General features: G+C 34.4%; 1 protein-coding gene across 4 annotated transcripts in view; it reads right to left on the reverse strand.

Moving 5' to 3' along the window:
• The window catches only part of LOC142986396 (uncharacterized), a 122282-nt gene extending 97852 nt beyond the window's left edge, over window positions 1-24430 (reverse strand). For 3 of the 4 annotated variants that reach the window (XM_076134882.1, XM_076134883.1, XM_076134880.1), the window contains exon 1: window positions 24323-24430. The gene's annotated coding sequence lies outside the window, so the exon portion shown is untranslated. Of the gene's footprint in view, window positions 1-19600; window positions 19952-24322 lie in introns of those variants that run through there. The other variant, XM_076134881.1, reaches the window with a different exon arrangement.
• Between the last annotated feature and the right edge of the window lie 1480 nt (window positions 24431-25910).

The raw sequence follows: 25910 nt of genomic DNA on the forward strand, positions 1-25910 counted from the left end.
AGGCGGCCTCACGAGTGTGGGAGCCGGCAAGCGACCAATCAAGGATAGAAAATAAAATTGTTTGAGTTGTAGATTTATTGCCTTTGATCGCTCGTATAAATTCGCTACTCGGGGAGTTCTCGGCGATAGTCTATCGCAGCCTTAAGTCGACACTGTCTAGCACATTTCGTCAACTTATAACACTCAAGATAAGAGACATAAAACATTGGCAAGTTACCTACTTATTTCCGCATGAGCCGGCGAAAATAACGACTTATATTTCGGGGCTGTTTCGGGGAATTAAGGAAACGGAAGTGTGGTCTCTACTAATTATCTGAGCCAAAGGAAGTCATTATTTTAAGTAGGTCTATGTATATAACTAGTATTGTAGTACGTACAGTTAGTTAAGGTTGTATAATGAAACGTGCTCGTTTTCAAATAAAGTAATATACTTACCTTCGTACCTGAAACTTCGAATCCTTTGGCCATTTGGGTATCATTATGTTTATTCGCATTCACGAATTCGTAATTAAAATACTACTTATGTCGTCGTATATTCGAGTTTTGTGAGGGTTTTTCAGATATTCGCAACAAGTGATCAAGAGTTCTTTACTGAAATTTACGAAACATGGGTGTTGTGGTTTTAACATAGTAATATATTTTATCTCAACGTGTAATTAAAACGTACAATTTTAGCTGTAATTAAATACTAAACTAAACAATCTTAGAGGTATTTACATTTTGTGTGAATTGTCATTAATAATAGATATATATATAAAATATAATATCTAATGACTTGATATGGTCATTCATTGGAGAACCGAGAGGCAAGTTTCGATCAGTTTAAAGGAAGAGAACAATCCCAGGCAGTATTTCTAGAATACGGTTGTACCTGTTCCGATCCAGCAGAATTAAATAAAATCGCAGTAACGTTTCTACTCAATAGAGGCGGAATTTGAGTTCAAAACGAAGTCTGCAAGCTAGTATTTTAAAAGAACTACCATCTATTCTATACTTTCGTGACTATAGTTTTGTATCATTAGTTATTTGAAGTAATAAACAATGGTTGGCTTTACAATTCGCATCATTGTAAGCCAGACTAGTCTTGGACAGGCGACGTCGTGATGACATCCGCAGCGGATAAAAGCAACTATTTTTTGCTTTTAGACTTCTCGTCTTTTGTTCAAAGGATCGGCGAATTGCGTACCGACATAAAAGACGGCTATTAAAACAATCGTAAATCCACTTTTTCGTAAATAACCTTTTAAAATCGGTAGTAATTACTTTTAATTTCGACGAATTGATCGTGTTTTCATTTCGAGAAAGCATAAATTGTGTCTAGAGAACGAAATATATTTATTTATTAGTTTTCAAATATTATTTCGTTAGTTGTCGTTAAAAATTAAAGTCAGACAGATATTACTAGTTCAGCAACAACTTTTTAACATATTTGAATACAATACAGCAACAAAAGGGTGCGTGTTTACGAGTCATTGCTCGACATTCCTGGCCGCAATGACCCCGTCGGGAGTGAACAAAAAAAGTGAAATTCGTCGAACAAATGTGGAAATATCCCGGTACCTTCGGTAGCGAGCCCTTGCTCATTTATGTCGGCTGCCGCCCGTCAGTTCCCACATTCCACACCCGAAAGGAAAAAATCCATTTACGTGAGTAACGCATTTTTTTTGTTTGTGAATGACAACTCCGTTGCGTAGAATATAACTCGGTTAATGTGTGGTGAGGGTGTAAATGTTTTGTGTCGCGGAGAGGTCACTGATTACTTACATTCGTGAGCACTTTGTTCCAAGGGATCTTAAAAACAATAAAACATAATTTCAGTCGTAAAAAATTTAACATGTTATAAATTACTGGATGGTAACGTTCCATTAGCGCCGTACATGGCCTTAATACCTACATGAAAATAAAGCAAATGAAGTCATTTTTTTCTTTTAACAGAATATCGAACTATCAATGTCCTTCAATAAATACATAATAATATGATGGTTTATTTATACATTATGCTGGGACACCCCAAATGTCACAATACTCCGGCTGTGACGAATTGATAACGGATGACCTCTATTTGATGTTTTCCATTGTATCTACAATCTCCATATTGGATTTAATAAAAGCGGTAGAGCGTACAAAGTATACAAAATGTATGTACATTTTATTTACTCCAAACGTTCTAAAAGCTATCGTCATTAGTGTTAACCGTAATGTGTTTGATGTTTTAAATTAATGCATGGCTACTCATTCATTACAATGTATTTCATTACCTACCAAATTAATATCGTTATTTGTTAATTGCGTGAGTTATTACTATTTAATATTGCAAATACTTATGCTAATAAATTATTGGGTCCGTAAAAGCTTACTACCTATATTCAACTTCTATCTACACTCAAAAACAGTACTTAGTAGGAGTTTGGAAATCCAGAAAGAGACAGCGGGAATTCGTTTTATTTTTACCCGAACCCAGATTTTCACTGTCAAGCAATGTGTTTAAACCTGAAGAAACAGTAACGTCATATTACCACTGTGTTTGCCTTTCGTTTCTAACCATACTATGTATATGATGTTATAGATAATGTAGCACGCTGTATAGTCGGTACTGCCGAGTATCGAAAGTTTGACATTTAGAATGTACTGCCAAAATAGTTCCTACGACGCCCTTCAGAGGCGCTGATCAATGCCTCGATTCTCTACCACTATCGACTACCGACAACCGGCTAGCTATCGAAATTTTGACATTTAGAATGTACTGTCAAAACATTTCTTTTAGGAAATATGTTGGTGGTACATTCTAAATGTACAGATTTTCATACAAAAATTCTCAATGACAAGCCGGTTGTCGATAGTCGATAGTAGTAGAGAATCAAGCTACAGTTACTGTAGTAATTACATAACACTTGTACAGAGCATAGACATATCAATTACTACTTACTAAGAACAAAAGTATGAAGAAGTATATCTGGATATAACTGACATCAGCTCGTAATTACTTCAACAAAGTTGTGCTATGCCTCATCTTTCCAACATTATATCAATTTTGTTCGGCGACACGACACTTACGAGTATGTAAGTAAAGTGATCGCCGGGAGACATACACACTGAACTACTACTAACTTATTTTGTGAGGAATTAATTCACGAGTTATGTAAACGTATTTTATTTATTTCGGATTTTTTGTAGCGGTTAGCCTATCTATTAACTTGACCACAAGTTTTACTTTGTTTGTAATACTTAACTCTTGCAAACACCTAAAATGGTTGTACTTAAATTTGTAACATAAAATCGCTTTATACGCGACGCTTTAAAATTATTTTATTGATCTCTCCTCTTAATTTACTAAAATAAATCTCACCTCATCTTTTCCTTTTCATTGCAAAGCTACACGTGTACCTTTCCTATTCAAATGTCATCGCTAATGAGGCTCTCAAACACTCCTAAGAGTCTTTATAATTATTGAACTACGTAAAGATATATATTTTCTTAGATACCGGATTCATAAACCTCGGTATTGACGGTTAATTGTAATCAAGAATTGCTTATTAATAGCTACACAGATTCTTGTTAAGTAATATTTATCTTCTATATTATTTTGTCCCGAAATAGCGGCGGCACTAAACAGAGAACCAAGTAGCGACTCGTAAAATAACTTGACAGAATACATTGTGACGAGGAGCGGTCGGGAACGACGAACCAACTGCGAGAAGTGTCTTTTAATTAATCTCAGTCTACAAGATACTCCACGACTAAACGCATGTACCAAACACTATTTAAAGTGACACCTTCTCACGGATATACTTAAGCGAATACAAACCGTATCTTATGTTAATAAAGTTCTATTTCAAATGAATCATTGCTTGTGTAAGTGTTGAATACGCGGTAATTATTGTATAAAGGTGCCTTGAGGCGAAATTTAGGCAATCTAAGTGTTAGTAGGAGTCGGTAAACCGCACACACCGCACCCACAGACAACGAAAAATAACAATAATATTGCTAGTACAAGACTAGAGTTTACTACTTTAAAATAGAAGCTACTCCCCAAAAGTAAAATCACTTTATATTCACTAATTTTACATTGTCACAATCATTGGGCCAAATTCTTGAAATCAATCCTTAAGTAACATGTATGGTAACAAAAAATAATAAGCTATTTACTAAGATTAGTCAATGCGAGGAAATAAAATTTCAGTAGCAGATGGAACGTGGTATTATTTATAAAGTAGACGGATCGTGGTCAAATGAAACTCGGTGAACAACGTCCATATTTTGGTTAATCTCTCAGCTTCATAAGCGGCTCGCAAAGCTTCGCTTATCATATCCTCCGTCGTATAATTAAGTAGTCTCTCACGTATGTATTTAGGGAGATTCAAGGGAAATAAAATAGGCACGTATACTCATTAAATACGTACGAAGGCAGAATTTATCTATATGATGCCGTCATCATTCAAATTAACGACAAAATTATTCGCCACAAAATGACGACGAAAATTTTAGAAATCGTAAGTTTTGTTATTATTTTGAATGAGTAATAATCCAATGGCTTACGGCAGATTTAAACGAGATTCGACCAAAATCTAAAAATATATTTAATGAAACCATATTTACATTTTCGAATGTAATCTGTTTTTATCATCATGCTCTTTAATTAATGATTCTCGTTATTTTCCGATGTACAAAAATTGAGATGAATATCAACACATCATCATTAATGTATGATTGATTAAAAAGTCGGTAGACATCAAAGCTACATTGAACGAATATTATTGCGCGTCGCATGTCGCCGAACATTAAAAATGAACCAACCTTGATTGAACTTTCATGAGTTATGTAACACAGATACAAAAAACAACTACGTAGTTGTACTTATTGCAGTATAGATTTTTGTAGTGCAATATAAAATCACATAAATAAAATCACGACTTCTCTCCGTAATAGCAGGTAGAGACCATAGAATAAACTGAATAAAGTGACCACTTGCTAAAATTTGCAACGTTCTTTTGCTTTATTTTTGGTTGTCTTCTGCGGGCATTTCTTTACACATTTTACTTTTAAGATATTTAAGAAAATACTTAGTCTTCTGATTTTCTTCTTGCGCACCGGACTACTATCCGTTTAGTATTTACGCATCGAGTTTACTTCACTCGTGCCAGGAAGCGATGGCATGTCAAATTATGCCGCGAACTGTCTCAATATTGGTTGTCATAATCAAAAACATTTTCGCTGCTACCCGAACAACAAATTTACTTGATTATTCTCTTGGTTACCGGTTCAATCCCGGGCACAGGAGAGTTAATAACAAGAGCTTTTGTCCACGATTGGTCCGCGAGACTAGTCGAGAAAATTGAGACTAGTTGGGTTTAATCTATCTTCAATTTAGTTTATATGCGTATTCCGATTTTAGTATTCATTTATGCCTTTTAATAAAAGATAGAAATCTAATAATCTTAATAATAAAGCCAGGGAATACGACTTACGAAATTGTAAGCCACAATATTGAACAATAAATTAATATGAAAGTTTTTGTTCTCTTCAAAAGTTGCAATAATGATCGTTCAACTGGATGCCCCTCTTGTCGAAAGTCGATTGGTAAAATTCGGACTCGAAAATGAAATGGCAACATCAAGTATCTTAATTGTAATTAGAAATTATTATGCTTTCATTTTCATCTGCAAGAGCTTTTTGTTTAAGGTAGTCAATATTTAAAGCATAATTTTCAGTTTTGTATATTATAAAGTCAAGAGGTCAACTTCGTAGCCACGTGTGCTACAGTTGCTACGCCGTAGACCACGAATAATTTTCAAAATTATAAAGGTAGTAAGTCAAAACATAATAATTTTAAATTTTAATGGAAAATCATATTCTTCTAGCCAGGTGTAAACCAAAATAAAAATATTTTCAATTTTCCTATAAGAGTTATAATTTTGTTTACTTTCCATTATCACTTACTACATAATATATTGTATAAACATACACGCATTTTTAACATATTTATTTTTCATAATTTTGCTTGTATAAACAAATAATCGTGACTTGTGTCCATCTGCACTAGTAAGATCACCTCAAGCAAAACAAAGTTTTAAATTATGTTTTCTCCAAACATACTAAAGATATATTCGTTCGGACGTTGTGAAAACAAATATTTCTCCCAAAACCATAGCAACACTGTTTACTAAATCAGAGCACGGAGCGAACGTACACGATATATTTAGGGTTTTCATTATTAATAATGCGGTATTAAAAACTTTTCTTATAATAAACTAACAAGAATTCTAAACAAAAACATGTGCTATAGATTTTTGAGCTCGTTTCGTTACAAAGAAAATTTTATTGCGGAATAGTCCCACTGGTTACTTTTTTTATTACTTTTGTTTTATTATACTTCGTGTTCGAAATAATTTACGTGACAGTGCTCCGAGTTCCAAACAAAAAAGTACAAGACTGATAAAAAAGAAACCCTCCCGTGACCTAAACGGTCTGTGTGGTTCTGTGGCGTCGCTCTGCGTGGTGTGTGACGCGGCGGGATGCTGAGCCGGCTATCACGAGCCCACTCATAATGAGCGAGCAAATTGAATCATTGTGTCTATTCTCGTGAAATAAGCGCCCGCGGATAACGTACGGCCTACGGGTGCTGAAAAAGATTCTTTATTATCCCACTGTTCAAACAAATTTGATTTTGCGCACATTTGCGTAATATGTTTACAGCGTCAGCCGGGCCCATCTCGAAAATAATCAAATAAGTTTTGCGAGAATATAAGCAGCTTCCAATGTGATATTAATAGAGAAATAGAAATCTTAACTTTTTGTTTCTTGTGAATAAGCGGTTTTGGTTATTGATGCTTGTTTGAATATTTAAAACTTTAACGAGTTGAAACATTTTGCGTAATTATAATTAAAGTTTTAATATGTTATTAATGTTTTAGTGTAGGTACTAAAATTATTCCGCAGTGAACTCTAAAGTAAACTTTATAATGGTTGCAAATGTACTTTCTAGCACAGTTCTGACCGAAATTCTACAACACGAGTAGTGGTTAAGCCTCGCTATTTAACTTTTCAGACTATAAAAGGCCTTTGTTATTTTTAACTGAGAATATTACGAGAATTGAAAACGCTAGAATATTATTACAAACATGAGAATTGGTGAGAATGTTTGATAAGTCTTCTACGCCGAAACTACTGAACGATTTACACACACACATTTAAACTGGTTTAAAACATTACATATTAATTATCGTAGTTTTTTTCATACGAAAGAAGTCACGGGCAAAAGCGACATCGTCTTTACCTATCATAATCACCTTGATACGGTTACATAATTTCGATAAAATCGAGATCTATTCGAGTATCGAGAGTTTGACATTTGTCGCGGGCTGCACTCAATAGAATCGAGGTATCTGGTCACTAGTCCAGATTAGCTTAGGTGGATGGTCTCGCTATAGGGGAGGACTGGAGGAACAATGCAGTGTTCGGAGCTTGTTCACAGAACTCAAGGCATTGTCGCTGTTCAGTCACAAGTCACAGTTCACGTGATATACCTCTTTACTCGATGGGAAATGATACAACTGTTGACAAAAGATGAACTTAGTTTTCTTTTTCTTGAGTAGTTTAAAGCAATCGCAATGGTATTGTATTTTGTAGTAATGTTTTAATTTACTAGTATATTTTTTTTCGTATTTAAAAATATATTGCTTCAATTCCTTAAATAGTATTATGAATGCGAAAGTAACTACGTGTGTCTGTCTCGTCTTCAAGCCTTTACCGCCGAAACGATTTGGATAAATTAATATTGTACAAAGTTTTAGTTAGTTTGAGACCCCAGAAAAACAATAGAACTGTTTCAAGGAAATCTTGCTGGAATATTATAATAATATTATTATTATTCTTGATATTTATTTATTTATAAAGTTTCTGTGGACAGGATCACGTGCAAGTGCTAGTATTAAATAAATTAACGACATAATCAAAATAATTAACTAGTAAAACCGATTTAATGATTCCTATCCACGAGTTAATTATGGTAACTAATTAAAATAGTGAAATTATTTGATGAATATTTTATTATAATTAGTATAACCACAGTAGATATGTGTCACATATTGATTTGTGGTTACAGTGATTGATCAAACTTTGATACCTAAGCGAAGCCTAATTATGGCCTAACGTTAAATGTAATAGAATCGATTAATTTGACTTATTTGCACTGTAATTTTACAACCTTACTTTACTGATTGGACTTTCGACCGGGGAGGGAAAGCTGTAATGCCTTGTTTCCTAAGTAGTCAAACCCTCCTTTTGTCATGACGGAAGGCAATCACATTGTCATAAATACGGTTAATAGAAAAAGCCGAATTTTTACAGTACTCTTATTTCCCAAAGTAAATAAAATATACAGTGTTTAACAACACAATCATTGTACCAAAGTTATAAAAACGTTAGTAAAACAATACGATACTAAACGTATAATCTTATTACAGAATAAACAAACATGGGTTAGAATAAAGGACATGGGCACGATAAATTCTCTCTAAGCCCCGATAACGGGTACAGGAATCCTTTAGAAATTCCCTTTAAATGTGACGAGATTTTTATGTTCATTCCATTTTAATAATTCATTCCTCAAGTCGGATTAACTTTGTAGTTTTATTAAAACACTTCCTTATCTCGCTGTTAAGGCTCGGTTTGAATGGAACGGGATGTTTCAATATGGATTATCAACCGTCTAGATATAGATAAATTTTGTACAAAAATCTGGTCAGCGCCTCTAGCGGGCGCCATAGGAACTACATTTGCAGCACATTTTGAATGTCAAACTCTTAATACATGATGGTACCGACTGCATAGAATCGCGCTTCTGGATATCTATCATACAGCTTATTAGATAAAATTTTGACAATTGTTTTCAATAACTGTCACTCTGTTGAGTTGGTAATCAGAAGCGTGATTCTGTACAGTCGACACTGTCAAGTATCGAAAGTTTGACATTAAGAATGTACTGCCAAAATATTTCCTAAGACGCCCGTCAGAGGCACTGATTATATTTTCAAATAAAGTGTTGTTGTCGGTAGTCAGTTTTGTTAAAACCGGGTATAAATATTTTATTTTATAATGTTATACTTGAAATATAAATCTGTTGAGCGTTTGTGAAGTTGAGCAGAGAGTGTGCTTAAGCAGACAGCTCGCGGCTTTACGCTGTCAGCGGCTAACACTGGTCTAGAGTCGGCTAGACGTCTTAATACAACATCGTTTGTATCTTACGCCGCTGTAAACGTTAAGAACCGCTTTACCTCCTTATTTTTTACTACAAATTATACTTCAGACTATTCTTAGAGGTTTATAATGGTTTTATATTTTGTTAAAAGTATCTGAGATTCTTTGTATTTTACTCGTACGTTTCTGAAAGTACTATAAAAATATATTCTGGTATTTTTTCATGAAGATAACTCTTTTAGAATGAAAATAAAGAATACTTTTAAATAATGTATCCGATGTCTCCCCTTGAACCAGCTCTTTAAGGTTTAAACAAAAGAATAATAAAAATGATAGGTATTTCATAAACATAATATCACGCTTGTTATACCCGAAAGTGCCGGCAAATGTGTACGAAATACACACACGTTTCGCCAATTAAATATTAGTCCTATGTAACTAAGCGGAGCGCCTATTGCATTTGTATATCTTTTATTAATTAAAAATTGTTATATGTAGTTCTGTTTACCCAAACTAAATGTATCCAATTATTCCTAATATTAAAACAACTAACTATGTTACGGTAATTACAGCCCTAAATGGCTCTCAGAACATTTTTTTGTCTCGGCTGGGCTTAACTGCTGAAACACAAGGTATTTCCCACAGGACGGTAAAGTTACGCGACCTACAAACTGTCAACGAACTTATAAACTAAATAAGTTAAGTTTAGAAAAAATCTTATACAAGTTGTCTCACAACTTAGTGAGAGCCTTCGCATGCAAGATTTTTCTTGTTTATATTATTAAGAATGTTATATCAAACACATAACCGTCAGCTGCCTTCGGGTCACTGACGTTCTAAATTTTGTGCACCTCGCTTGTCACGAACCTTGTATACAAATCTCTTTACTATTTTTTTGGACTATAGGATTGAGCTTTAATTCCAGCTGAAGAGGAAAAATGGAAACGAAGATCATTACAATTATTTAAAAACTAGCTTTATCAAAATATCGCAGTAAAACTTTTAAACGTCGTAAAAATGTACAAGACTCTAACAATATTTTCAAATTAGTAGTACCCATACGTAAATGTTTCACTGTACATTTTTCGGCTCTCGACAAATTTCAGAAAGCATCCATGTTGAGAAGGAAGTGCGATAATGCGATTTTATAATAATAAAAGTACAGATAATAATTATTATAACATTAAACCGAGTTATATAACACTTCTAAACAATATTAAATTTATTTAATCTCTTAGTGTTGCGCGTAGATGGTTGCATAAAGTTGAGCTTATAATTGCTACGAGTTTCAATCGTGTGTGGTGTTACTTATTTATTAAAATTAACACTTCAAGGTGTCGCTTTAATTTTATAAACAATATAGTTTATACTTTCAATTATAAGTCGATCACATTTCGATTTTAAAGGCATAATAAGGCTAGGACAATATAGGTATTTTAAGATTGTCGCAAAATATTTTTTGTTAATGTAATTCTAATTTGCTTTTATTTTCTTTATATTAATATGTAATACAGGTTCAAACCAATTTAATTTGCATATTAGAGAAACTCAAATCAATTGATCGAAATGAAGTTCGCCAAACATGTCTGAACTTCAAATGCTTACCTACACTAAGTATCCTAACTGAATTCACAATAGTGTTCACTATTCAACCACATTCTCGAACATAAGCCTTAGTTCGAGAAGTTTAGTTTCCAAACGCCTAGCTCTCTTTTACCGAGTGCAATTCCGATGACCCCTTTTGTCGCCGTTTAAGTGCTATTCTTCCGCTTAACATAAACCGTGAAATGCTTCGTAGTAACGAAATACCTATATGACTTGGTATTTTCTAAGTGTAGAAAGAGTAACAAACATATGTACTTACATAATACATTAACACATACATCAACCTCTCAAACTTTCGCATATCTAATATACGGAGAAAATTTTATTGCCATACAATAGAAAAGAAACGAAACTTGTAAGAAAGAGTTCGGAAAATCATGATTTACCTTTAAAAACATATTAAGGAGGTAAATAAAAATATTCGACATAATCATTTTTTACACCCGGCCAGCCAGCTTATAACCACATCTGTGGCGAGTTCAATTAATTTAAGATTGTAGCCAAGTGTGCCCAGTCAGCGTATTTCAGACCTAAGCGTTAAACAAACAAACTAAATGCATGCACGCTTTAACCTCGCATAATTATCGATGATAATTGCGTATGATGTTTATATTAATATTCAAAAGTCCAACAACTTATTACAACTATTTTATCAGTGGTCTTACACAGGTTGACACCCACGTTAAATGCGACCCACGCAACGTAACTTTTGATGCATTTCGTCACCGCTGGAGAGGGCATGCGACATCTTGACAGCCCTTTGCGTCTCTGGGACATTAGTTAGAAAATCTAGTTTAGATGTGCGCTTTCGCATTATTCATTCAAAAGGCATTTCATCACCTTACGTCATTTGTCTATATATTTATGAATAAAAACATCTACGTGTTTTTACGAGAACTGTAACATACAAACAACGGACTCAAAGAACAACCAGACTCAAAACAGGAATTTGTGGATCTCACAAATATCTATCCCGCGTAGGAATCAAACTAACTACTTGTGGGTCCAGTGACACCCACCGTTACTAACACGTCAGGTTTAAAACTAAACTCACGTTACACTCATTTAGTGTAAGTAATTTGGAGTTAAATCGTTAGGTCTGTAGGTACCTTTACAGTATCGTGTGGCGAGCATCACCTCTGCCTCCGAGGTAATTACTTTATAAACTCATACTACTCCGCGATTAGCTTGAAGATGGACTATTATTCGCCTAAGTGGAGTTCCGTAATCTGTGCCTACCCCCGCGGGAACAAACCATGATGTTATTTCCAAGCAGCGATATTTTTACAAGATTTAATAACACGATTAAGACGCTAGACCAACGTAGAGTTATTTTAAGAGAGCCCGTGCTGTTCCGAATCTTGAAAGAACTTTTTAAATGTCAAACGTTAGATACGAAGGCGGCAAATCGAACGATCAGAATCTTGATACAGTTTTCCATTTATAAATATTTTCGATATTGACTTGATATTAACATCAAGTAGTTTACAGTTCGTCGTGGAGGACTGAACTAAAGTAAGTTAAGTACCTATCATCTACCAAATTTCTACAACTACATTCACAGATTCTCACTAAAAACACTTATTAATTTAGTTCAAATACTGATACATATGATAGTTAAAGATACAGAAAGTGAATTTACCTCCAGGAGTGAAAAGATTGTAAGAAAATATTGGCATTCTTTTTTAAATTTCGCCCGTATGTATATTTAAAGTCACATTTAAAGTCAATAACCTTTGGAAGTTTATTCTTAAGTCAGATGATCACATTAACTTCCGCATCGAACTAAATATAAATTGCAAGCTCACGATTGAAGTCTTGCAGTGTTGAATGATAAACTAATAATAACAAGACAAGTTTCTCAAAGTTAGAGAAATGTGCGGAAGTTATTTTCTAATACGTCAGAACGTTCCTAAGCCAATTATCAGTATTAGTTCAACGTGAATGTCACGTAGTGAGAGACATTATTTTGCCTAATTACGCCATATGATATAATTCCAAATATTATGGCGAATCAATCTGAGAGTAATTCGAATATGACACGTTTTATTCCCTATTTGGCCAAGAAGTGGAAAGTAGAGAAAGGCTTCAGTGCAAGAAAGGCGAAAAACAAAATAAACTTTTACCACATACGTCTTTCCTGCACTAATAGTGCAAATGTCACGTAATACTCGTTTGAAGCTCACTCACTGTGAAATAACTTCCACTGTGTATAAGTAACAAGCAGAAAACACGATAGAGATACCGAGTTGCTAACTGTCATTGTTTGTACAAAATTAGCTCGTCTCGCAAGTGTTGTTTTGATTACATTACAGCTTAAGCCCGAATCCCTTTCAGAGTTAAGTTAAAATATTCGTCAAGTTACACTAAATGCTCTTGCGTCGCCTTCATTATTTTGGAGTGACTGATCTAATTTATGAAGGACGCGAGACGACTTCGTTAGTTGAGGCATTTGTTGGCTGTAAAGTCTAAAGATGTTGATCTTATGTTTTAGTCTGAAGGTTTTAAAAGGTAAAGTTTTTTATAGTTTTTGTGTGCTCATAAACGCGTTGTAGTTGCGAAGATATTATGAATAGTTTGCGACTAAGACATCAACGTATTTTTTGTGAATAGTGGAGAAGCAACTGCAGTTTAAATTTTGAAAGAAATTCTATTACTCAAAACATACGTATAGTATTAGGTAGTATGGAAGGTTTGTAGTTCATAATTGAGCTAAATACACAGAAGTTTACCTTGCCACACGCATAAAAGTCAAAGCCAATACAAATTGACAAAGGCACCGCGAATCAAACGCTAGTTCGTGTTCGGCTTCCCGCAAGTTTCGTTAGTTGCAACAAGAACACCGACTCAAAGTGACTTACTAAAGTACACAGAACTGCACAATTACACAACATTCTGCTATATTATCAACTCAATATAGCCTAAAAATGAGAAATGTTATCTAAATTAGTCGTAGAAGAAAACATACGTTAGCGTTAGAACATATTTTCTATTTAAAAAAAGGACTAGCTGAAGTAGAGTTTGAATAGATTAAAATATTCGGATTCGTCTTCATTTTATCGTCACCTAAAATCTCTTACGAAAGTTTGAAATATGCATAAAACTATCATGAGAAAACAGAAAAAAGAAAAGTGTCCACAGGAAAACAAACCCAGTTGCTACTATGACACGAGCGTGTTTATTTCATATTTTCTATTTCTGTTGAAAATATAATCTAAAAGAGTAGCAGGTAACGTGTTCAGCATCACACTCTGTTACCTTTAAAGTCGACGAGTAGAAAAATACAACAAAGTAAACATTTGTTGGAACTTTGCCTTGGTACCGACTACCGAGCGAGGTGAAATCTATGGGTACGTGGTCACACGGACTGAGAGTTGATCAATTACACTATTTCCACTGATGCACAGTGGAAACGTCGAGCCCTATAATTAGTCGATTCACGCTAGCACGTGAATACGCATCCTAAGGCGAACACAAGACCCAGGCGTTCTGAGTTCTGCGTTAAACGTTCATAGTTGTGTGTTCACGTTGACCGCCGCGGTCTAAGTACTTTCTTGTTTATTAAATTCAAGGCGATAAACATGACAGTGAAAGCGGATCACAGAACTCGCAACTCCTACAGCTAGACCGCCCTAAGTGTAGCGGGCGCCTTATACTGTTATAGTGTTAATGTTATATTGTTATGGAAATTCAAGGAGATTTTACATTACGAATATGGTTTTACAAAAGAATGAAGGTGATGCAATCACTTTATTTTTATAGAAATGTTTATTCTCCGACTCGTGTCAGCTTGCGACCACGGAAATGTAGCGAGAAACGTAGCGTAAATCAAGGTTAAAATATATGAACGCGTTATTACATGTGTAATATTAGATTATTGTTATGCAATGCAATACAACATTTAATAACAGATAGTATCTATAGGTATATGAGGACGTATTTAAAAATGAATATATTACATTTAAGGATTGTTGATAATTCTTTTGACCATTATATTACAAATCTTGCTTGGCTTGTAATCAAATGACAGTCCGTGACATGTAAAAGATATTTCTCAAAATGTATGGTTTTGTGTTTTATGTATGAAGTCAAATTAATTGCGGTCTAATACACATTTACACAAAACCTACATAAGCAGGGGCTTTTAATTAAAATCACATTATACAAAGTAAAGCCTAATTACTAAAGGTTTGCTTTTATTTGTGACTGAGTGATCATAAAGACTGTCATTTTTGTAGCAAGGTATTTAAAATCACTTAGGAGTATCAACATGAAAGGTACTTTGTTTAATTACGACTGGAAACAATAAACATTTTAAAATGATCAGTCATTTGTATACACGTGTAAGAGGGCAAGTACCGAAATGGTATTTCATGTTTATTGAGTTTTTTAGGTTATGTAATGTTACTGTTTTTTTTTTTGAGATGCTAGAAATTAATAAAATCGACCACCAACAACTGCTTGTTGGAACAGAGTACTAGGATTCAAATATTTTATCTTATTGCTCGTAGTGTAACAGGTGAAAGTTTTAAGTTGTATTTTTTTATTTTTGTAAAAAGATGAGAGACCTCAATATTGGCTGGATTTCTGAGGTAATAATGGTTTTATATGAGTTTATTGAAGCATAGCTCTATTGGTCGGGGAGGTGAAGACCGATCATCGGCTTGCCAATAATTTCGCAGTCCAGTTAACTCTATTAAGTATTTCTGCCAACAACGTAAAGTTTACCAACTCTGCAATATTTTTAATTACCCGCCAACCACACGCACGGAAAATGTTCTCGAATAATCTCGGCTCGTCGGCATAAAATGCTTGCCAACGCAAATATGTAGCTGAACATCGCCTCTTTGATTAATTGAAGTTCGGCAAAAATTAATCATTATGCGTCCGCGGAAAAGTTGCCGCTTTCAACATGAGCAACCGTCCTGTAGCTATCATAACGTTGGAAACGTTCTCATTCGAGACACATTGCGTAGATAAATTTATACGTGGGGAATGACAACGAATATCTTGTTATCTCATTCGTAGGCTTCGTAGCTGTGCTACACGATTTCTCGTAGCCGCTACGAAACAATGCTGGCCTAAGTAGTACTTAACGGTGATTTTTTTATTGCCATTAATTTTTAGTAAACGTATTGAATAATTTGGAATGATAAATAAAAATTATCTCCCTACAGATAACCTTTCATTTTGTCGACATTGGAAGTCAGTAAATGTAAATAAACGAAAATGTATGACAAATAATTAAATATTACGAAGTGTGCGAATTGGGAGATTTTGCCTTGCGGCTGTCCGCAAGGCAAAATCTTTATCGGAATGTTGTACTGAAAAAAACAGTAATGTGAGGAAAAGGTTTCTCGTGTAGAAGAAACGACTAAGTAAAAATGCGAGTCGACGCTTTAAATAATAAAGTGATATTCTGTATGAGTTTCAGAATAATGTATTAGCTAAAGCGAAAGAAAATTAATAAATCATCTTAGGTTAGTTTCAATAAAAGTTATATTTTCTCTCAAACTCTCCCTAGCGTTTAACTACTCGCACTGATTGTAAATTTTTAAAACTATGCCATCGTCAAACTATGACAAAATTTGTGTGTTACATATTCGATTCCACCACGTTATTTCAAGCTTAGTAGAGGGTAAAACGTAAGTCATTTTTGTGTGGTGTTCATTCGCTCGAATGGGCAGCAAAAAGTGGAAAACGAACTGAGCAGACGCTGGCCACTGGAAAGTGTGAACGAGGATTAAAATGTACCCGAGCTATGTCGTATCCCATGTGAATATGTCTCGTTATAAGTAGAATAAAACACTGAGACTAACTGACTATGACTGCAATATATTATACTGTTTTAGGGGTTTTCGATTCTTTTTAGGAACATGATTCTTGTATCAGATTATCTGAAAACCTAATTTTTTGTATTAGATTATTTGGAAACGTAATTCTTTAAATTTGTTAAACTGTGGTGGGTTCTGTAATAGAATATTGCAACTTAACTCTTTTTTGCCTTAATTAATTTAGAAGCAGCTTAATCAAATAATATTATCAAAATAAATTTAAACCAACTTAAATCTTGAAGCGAATACTCAACTTCGCCAGCTTTACTCATTTTAAGTATCGTAAAAATATATTATGTTGCTGAAATTCCAAACACATACACACATGAAACCGAAAACTCAAGCTATCTTTAATAGTGAAGTATTGAACAGTCACGTTTTAAGCTAAAAATATTAAAATGAAAAAGCGTGCTGTGTGGGCGGGCTCGGAAATCCGATTGTCTTACATTATTCCGATTTCAATAGTCGTATATTTTTATTCAAATATCGTAATATAGTTTGAGCTCAATCTCGAAGACATCCTACGCCGTCTCTCGCATCGTTCTAGAGAACTAATACCCGACGTTGTTCAGCAATTCTACGAGTCTTGATATGGTATCTGTGCATTCTTCACCCGCATCTCAAAATAGATGCTCTTGGCACTGAAGCCTCCTTTGAAAGGGAAATTAAATCGATAGCCGGTTTAACCTCAGGTTCAAAGTCTTTATAAATATACTGTTTTTCTCAATCAGTCTGCGTTATAACGTAATTTTATATTGTATCATAAAATTTTGTACTTTTATTATAAAATAAACAATGTTTCCTACGCCTATCTGATAAAAAATCTTAAAGCATTAAGCCTACATTTTAGGACCCATTTTGGGTAGATAATAATAGAATTTAATGTGAGGCAAAATAAGAAGAGTAACGAACATTTGATATCAATAAATTACTTGAACATCATTGTATTAAGGAATAAATGAAAATAATTAACTCAAAAGGTCTAATTAAAACGCATAAACGTCGGCTAAACAGACAGAACTGAATTATGATTTAAGCTCTAACAATGAGCGATGACCCCATTAACTTTATCAGAGAGGCCTGTGAACATAAGTGCCTACTTTAAACACAGGCGCAAACACTTTAAAGTGTTTTAGCGATCCGGCTAGACCTAAACATTATTAAGAACGTTCTCGAACTAAACAACAGAGTTATATTACTCAAGTTATCTCTATATTGAACAAAATCTCCACGATTTTACTAATGAGTGTAGCTTTCTAATATTTCATACATAAAAATTAAACTATAGAGATTAATCTGGGCAAAGAACACGTGGCTGAAACAATCATAGTCATTTATTTTTAACTTGCAGAAATAATAAACTAAGTCTTTCGTAATAAAAATAATGCGAACACTACGAAGTAGTGTCTGTTGTACTGACTACAGACATTTGCTGGGACTTTATTAAATAACAACTGCTAACAAACACGACGATAGAAACTAAACGATTCGCAAGCTTTCTCACTTAGAGATAAAAGTAGACTTTAAATCGGAAACTTGGCGGTAATATTTTTATTTTAACTAATGTGTTACGGGAATTAACGCCTTTAAATATTACTTTGGATTACTTGACGTTTCGGCGCAGATACAGACATACTAACACGCTAAACCTCCCTGTGTATATTGCCGTAAGCATTATTTCAGTATAATAGCAGAATAGAATCATGCGACGCGTTCAAAAGTTGATTTATTTTTCATCAACTTTTATTATAGAGCAACCTTTTTTAGAAAAATGTTGACCCTACTAATCTTTGCAGGTCGGAAATTAGCACGGCTGGCCTTTTTGCTAAATCGGTAAGGGATGAGAGGTAATAGCTTTTGTGGGGATAACGCGGACACCTTATCGAATTTGAGCGTGGTCAACGCCGCTATCTCGCTAATAGCAATTTTGTAATAGCTACAACCTACACATGAACCAATTACAACTGAGATTTTAAGACATAACAATACTGTTTTCATGAAAACGTTAATTTATATATATTTTGTTTTTGATCTTCAGTTTATTCGGTAGAGTAATGTTTTTATACAACCACCGAAAAGCTCCATACATCTCCTCATTATTATTATAACGCAGCGAAAAGTCGCTGAATCTCGATTTTTAGTGGATTTATCAGAATACCTGTACAAGATTTCGAGGAAGATCTGTGTTATGAATAAAAGAAATGAAACCATACCTTTTGAGAAACAAGATCTACCTTTGAAAATATAAGAAAAGCCGACAAAAATGTAAATGATAACCTTGACCTCGTCAGATCTCTTTTTCTTCTTATATATTTTAGTTTTTCCGATCAATACATTTTACGAATAAAAAATTATTTCGACTACGTTTTCACAATATACAAGTTATAATCTTTAAACATGATCTAATGTCAGAAAATTATTTTAGTAGGTTCTGATGTAAAACAAGATATAGTCCGTAAAAACAAAAGCGCTCCAAATATAATAATTTTTGCTTAAGCTTTCAAAATATCGCACAGCAACATATTTTTGTAAAGCACATTTTTCTTTAAGCCCTCAAAATTTACGCGTGTTTTAATGGAAACAAGATCAAAACTTTTAACACCACTCTAAAATTTAAAATATGACGTTCCTTTTCATTTCGAAGAAGAATATTTTATTATACAAAAAATGGCTTTGGTTATAAATTAAGAACGATCGCAAACGGCGCGCGTAGTAAAACAAACTCGCAAACTTCCATGTATTTTATGAGTTCGGTTTTAAGTGTTTTAAACTTATCGCAGACAGCTTTTAACAGCTAATTTTAAATAGATCAATCTAAGCATCGATCACAAGATTAGACAAACTCGAAATGTTAAGGAAAAGTATATTTACACACACTTTACACCGAACTCAAGTTGCGAAAAAGTGTGTCAAACATCGTCCAAACCAAACGCGGACTTCCAAGTTTTAATTAACTCGAATCTTACCTTCTTTAAGTCAGACAGTGAAGGGCAGCTACACTGGATCAGATTTATAGATCATGCCTGTAACCGAATTTTTCGGTGGGAACCTCCAACTTTATTAAAATTTTTCGTTCATATTAGACACGATAAACTTGTTTAGAGTTAAATAATGAATACTTTCAGGAGAGTTTTAAGGAAAACACGTAGTTAATTTTCGTCTAAAGCAGAGTTGTTATTTAGATGGAGTTCGGCATCGCGTCGCGTAGCGCGATCGCGAGTTGAGTGGTGGGTCGAGCGCGGGACGATCGTTCCACCCTCGCCTCGGCGACTGACTGTTCGTTTCGCTTGCTCACGACTCGCGAAGAGCGGCCTACAGCCCAGCCAGTGGCTAGTGACGTGCGCTCTTCCGCCGCTTAACCATATTACTCGCCGTTTCACCCGACACCTTGCCCTCCGATCTGGAAGCGCAACTGCTTAGGTTCTAGTTTCCGTTTAGACAGGCACATTAGTAACTAGCTTAGCCCCATGATAAATGTCTGCATTTTAGATTTAAAATATATGTGCCGTTACGGCGAACATCTTTTAAATCCAAATGGTTAAATCAACTACTTTCTTAATTGGATACATTTTTCATATAATTAGTTGCTTTGCCACAGTTTATTCCATAAATTATTTGTAGACGTTATTGTCAAGGCAAAAAAGGTAATATTTTGCTCAATATGGTGCTTTAATACAAACAATGAAATATATCATATAAAGTTAATTAAGTTTGTGTGCCTAGTTTCGTAGTCAGTGATCGCAATCTGAAGCATCTACTCAAACAATGGTTTGAAATACAGAATATAAATTGTATAATCAGAGCTAGACAATATACTATTAAATATAACCACGAAAAAGGGTGTAACAGCAAAATAGGTACGACGCCTAAAAAATTTGGCGCACCGATTATCTCGTGTCCCATCTCTAGGTGTGAGCCGCCCGCCCCTCGCCCAACCTTAGAATCGCGATGTATCTACACCCGCCACTCCGAGCTGACTGCGGCACGTCTCACAAAAATCTCACTGCCTCGCGCGAAATATACCGAATACCCTAAAAACTAATAAATCTCACGAATGAAAGTAAATCTTAATGTATGTAAATAAAATTTCTTTTGTTTTATGATAAACCTTAACTGTCATTGTACCTTTGTCTTATTAGACAGGAAAAAACTAAACATTTAAATATTGTTTATTTTATAGTATCCGAATTTTATTTCTTGCTTAACGATTAAGGAAAAGATTGTGAGAGTCTTTGCGTGCCTGAGAAAGAAATTTTTAAAGAATGATTTAAGGAATGCAAAGTCCCCAACCCGTCCAGTGGATTAAGGCCTAACCGTAAGTAACCCCCTTCAGCTCGAGACGAGACACGGGTCGCGAAACATTGGGTACGGTGTACACTAATGCGCTAAATTAGAATAGAATTTACGTTTTAATTACTATGAAAATTTGTGAAACGACATGATAAAAATTTTATAATCTTTATTCATTGGATAGCTAACGGTAGCGCAATTCTCTACAGTCGGTATTATCGAGTATTGAACAGTTTGACATTTAAAATGTACAACAAAAATAATTCTCACGGCACCCGCTAAAGACGCTGCTCAGATTTTCAATCAAATTTCTCGAGAAAGCTATTGTCGACAGAAAGTAGTGGTAGAGAATCGCACTGCCAAAATTGTGTTGCATTTTACACACAATTAGTATAAAACGTAGATCTCCGAAATAACCTGATTTCTAAAATGATGTGTTGGACATCAAAAAGCTTTCACTTTGAGTATCGGACGGCACTCTTTGTGATCTACAAAAACATTTCAAGACCGGCTGTTGTAATTTGTGTCCGCAAATTGTATATTTGTTAAGTCCTTCACGATCCCTGGATTACTCTATATGCGGAAGAAGTATTTTTTAATGAGAAAACCAACAGGAATGATTAAAAACTCCAAGTAAAGAACGATGTTTTAAAATTGGTATGGGCAAGCGTGAATGTGAATAAATTAGATAAAAAATGAGACAGTTTAAAAATGAGTTTATTTAAACCAAAGAATTATAAATGAGAATGTTTGACCATCACTTATACGGCTAGGTAGCTGGAGTGATTAGGTATGGAGCCTTACGATGTGATTTTGGATTGAAGATCACGTTATACGCAATCGGTGCCCGTCAGTCAGTAACGAACTAATTAGAACCAAAAGTTTTACAAAAATTCGTTAGGTATATTCTATAAATAACTACATGATCTCAAAAGGAAGTTTCTTACGGATCGTTAACAGAAAACTTGCTTCCTTCGAGCTGCAGTCCTAAATTTGTAGTTCACAGCTTTCAATAGCATTCACAGAGTTAAACCAATGCAACGCGGTCAAATTTGCTAAGTTTCGTGTGCGATAAACCACATCGTCAAGAAGTAACAAGGATATTCATGTTAAAATACAATGTACAATTTATATATAGATATAAGCTGTATAGAGGTACAATGCTATGACCTTGCTACATAATGAGTTTCTTAGTGTTGACTTTCCATTGTTCTCCCTGCTTTCTTTGACACAACTAATAGATTTTTTCCAGAAAGAAATGAAGCTTCTTCCCACCTCGATTACTTTATATAACAAGCACACGACAAACATAATTTAAAAACACACGAAGAAAAATGTTCGCTGTCGTTCATGAATTACGGGTAAAGTTGATTATCGCCATTAACTAATTGTATAACTGATATATTATGCGTAGCGTAAACACTGTGAACTTCTCCCTAGTTTACTTACTTCACAATTACATGTTTGTGGCTTTCGCTGAATTAATAATGTTGAATTAGCGGGCACAAACTAGTGAGTCGGAGAAATTGAGAAGTTTGTGTGTGTGGCAAGATACAATGCTAGGTCCATCGCGTGTTACAGCGCGAATACTTGCTCGGGCATGTTCTAGTGGGGCGCAGCCAGACATGTCATAATACAACTATTAATAAGCTCATCAACATCCCATTCCGGTACATGGCTCCATATTCCATCACTAAAATAAAGTACGTTTTAAAAGTGTCGTCTTTTTGGATATACTTTTCCAAATGGCATCAGAACCAATGATTTTGTCGATATTTCGTCAATATCAATACGTAGGTAATAACGGAATACCTAAGGAATTGCTAGCATGTTTAAAAAAACATTATAATTATAACATTATAAGTACATCGCCCAATTATAATAACAATAGAACTTTTTCAAAGAATGTTATCGTAATGTAGTTAATAAAACGATTGCATGCACACTATCTGGTGCAATCGCCCCTTCGACTCATAAATCGCGCCTCGGTTGTAAATAGCGCTTAATGTTTTATTCCGACGGCCAAATGAAAACGATCATAAATTATATTCAGAATACAATGTTGATTAATAAAAGGGAAAAAGGAAGCAGCCATGAAATATAAATATTCTCTTTTGTTTCGTTCACTAATCCGTAAAAAGTATTCAGTTCGAGAGATTGAATTTGAATCGTTAAAGAATTTAAAGTAGTGATCGTGCAAATCATGAAAATCTACTTACAAGTGCTACCACTCTAAAACAATAACAAAAATAAAGAATAACTTGCAGTGTTATAAGCGAACTGCAAATTCAATGGCTGTAGGACAATTTTGGAGCCTGATTATCAACAATAAACACATCTGTCTTGATAAACTTCTAAGTACTATAAGCTTTTAAATGTACTATACAAGTTCTTTTTAGATTAAATATTACAATAATACTTAGTGACAACCCCACTAGGCGCAGCTTGTATTGGAGGGTATCAATATACAACAATATATTAGTGTCATAGTTACAAGTAAATTATTGTAATACTAGGACTGGTAATAAATGTTTTTTTTACTTCACGTGTTGAGGTTTCAATCCGTCCAGTACTACCCATTGTTAAGTAATAGCGGCTCAATGTAGCCTAAAATTCGCACTCCACAAAGTATAGGCATATTCCCTTTGTTCGTCGATATGGCAACTAAAAGCCGCGAATAAGTAATACTGGTGTAGTCGAGTGGTCTGTTAAAGCTGACAGGATTTAATTCTCGTTTGACTGGATATAGCCTCAAAAACTAACCAACAGTTAAGGAGAAATCGGATAAATAAAATATTTTTGCTTAAATTCCTTTGGAATTTCACGAAAAACCGTCTCAAATTCATGGCAATAGTAGGGCAGAAATCATTGTTAGCTCCTAAATATTCACCTAAAAAAAAGTATCTCCTTGTAAACTTAGCTCTAAATAAATATCACAAGCAGTACTATCTGATTTATCATTAACAATCTTGATAAACGCTAACTTCATTATTTGGACGAAGTAGGCTTTAATTAATTATTTTTTACTTTGGGCACAAGTCCTGGGGTATATCAGAGAAGGTGCGACGTTTACTGATCCCCCGGGTCATTACGAGGGGTATGGGAGGGAGATAAGAACGAATTACTATCCCTAATACCCATCGTTCAAGGACACTCAACCGCTTAACTGGTTCCGTGCAAGTTCTATCAAATATATTTCAGTTCTTCAGTTTGGTAAACGAAAAAATAAAAAGAGAGTACAAAAAAAAATTGATCGAATTAAATGTTGAACGACATTAAAAAATCTAGATAAAAAATAACATAAAAATATTCAGATGTTATGATTTGATTTCGATTTGTATGAAAGATTGTTGCTGGAACATATTTTGTTTAAATAAAATATATAGTACTACTCCTACCTTTTTTCTCAATGGAACCTGGGAGCGGTGCTTCGCAAGGAAGACGATGAACAACTTAAAAGACTGGTGCGGGTCTGCTCTCGCCAAACTCTTCGAGTAAAATGCAACAACCACTCGATCGTTTCACAATAAATATACCTACTCTATTTAAGCCCAAACGTCATGCACAGGATGCCTGTTCTCGTCACTGATACTATCAAAAATTCGCAATCTTCCTATTGGCCACAGCGAAATGATTATTCAGAATAACTACGCGTTAACAAAACGTTGTTCAGTTATTCTATAACATAGTGTGAAGAAATAGGTTGGGTAGGTCTGACCTCTAACTACAATAACATAGAATTAATGAGGCTGTACGACGTTGTTTGTACCTATTCAAATTCTCATATAATAAAGTTTTAGCAAAACGAACAATACAAAAAAAGAAAAGAATAGATCACAATATGTTGCACGTTCTTTGCGCACCCATTGTATCAATACAAAATACTACAAAGAAATTAATAATTAATTAGATACTATTTCAAGACTAGATGCACTCGATACCCTTAAACGGTACGTAAGACAGCTATCTGATCGTGTTTGCTAAATCTTTATTGTCCTGCTAATTTCTTTGGTATACATTTTTCAGAATACAATAACGCAACAATGTTGTATCGTTTTTCACAATGTAAGTATTGTAAAAACACGTAAAATAGCTTCCTATTGTATTTCCATGAGGTACAAGATTTTCATAAAGACGCATTGTATGAATTCTAACATACACGAGTAGGTATCACAAAAGCCGTCAGCGACACGCCATTATGTATCGCTAACGTATTTGCATGAAAAGTCAATTAAATTTTTTCACATATAATATACGCACCCTGTTTGTTTTACGACGATCGCTGTAAGCAATTACTGGCCCTCGGTAAATAGCAGCATCGGCATCGGCACGACTTTCAATAAAAATACAATAAATGTCCAAAACTGTAAGGTTTTTAAATGTAAAGCATACATGCAGACGCAGGCTTGAGGTCTGCCCAATGACAGGTGATACCAAAATGAGACAAAATATTATAGACATTGGTAAACCCTAAAAACTTTATAATAAAAAACTAAATAATATTTTAATACACTTGAATTTTATCATAATGTTTAAAGCTCTACTTCTATTCGATTATATGTAACAATTAATTTCATGACAACTATGACATGAAATTAAAAAAGTCAGACGCAAAGAAAGCAGAATTATCTAGACCAGCCCGTGGCCCGCTAAGCTTTTTTAAGCAACCTGTAAGACACAGAAACCTTCATGATTTTCCCCTCGCTGAAGAATAAAACCCTACCTGTTATCGCTTCATTGATTCTTTTAATAGCAACTAATAATTAGCTTGCGCTAAAGCCTGTCACGAGCAAACGGGGCGCGGATTAGCAGGCACGTTTTCAGGTCCGAGGTAGTTTCAAGAAAACCGAGGCAGAAAAACGTTATACAACTGTATTGTTGGTAAATACTATTCAATAGAATTGATAAGGTATAAAATAATTCTTGTTCTGAAAAAAATACTTATAGTACTCGTCCTGTAGCGCGATTCACTTCAGTCGTACTAAT

Source organism: Anticarsia gemmatalis, chromosome Z (genome assembly GCF_050436995.1).
Source record: "Anticarsia gemmatalis isolate Benzon Research Colony breed Stoneville strain chromosome Z, ilAntGemm2 primary, whole genome shotgun sequence".
Taxonomy (NCBI): domain Eukaryota; kingdom Metazoa; phylum Arthropoda; class Insecta; order Lepidoptera; family Erebidae; genus Anticarsia; species Anticarsia gemmatalis.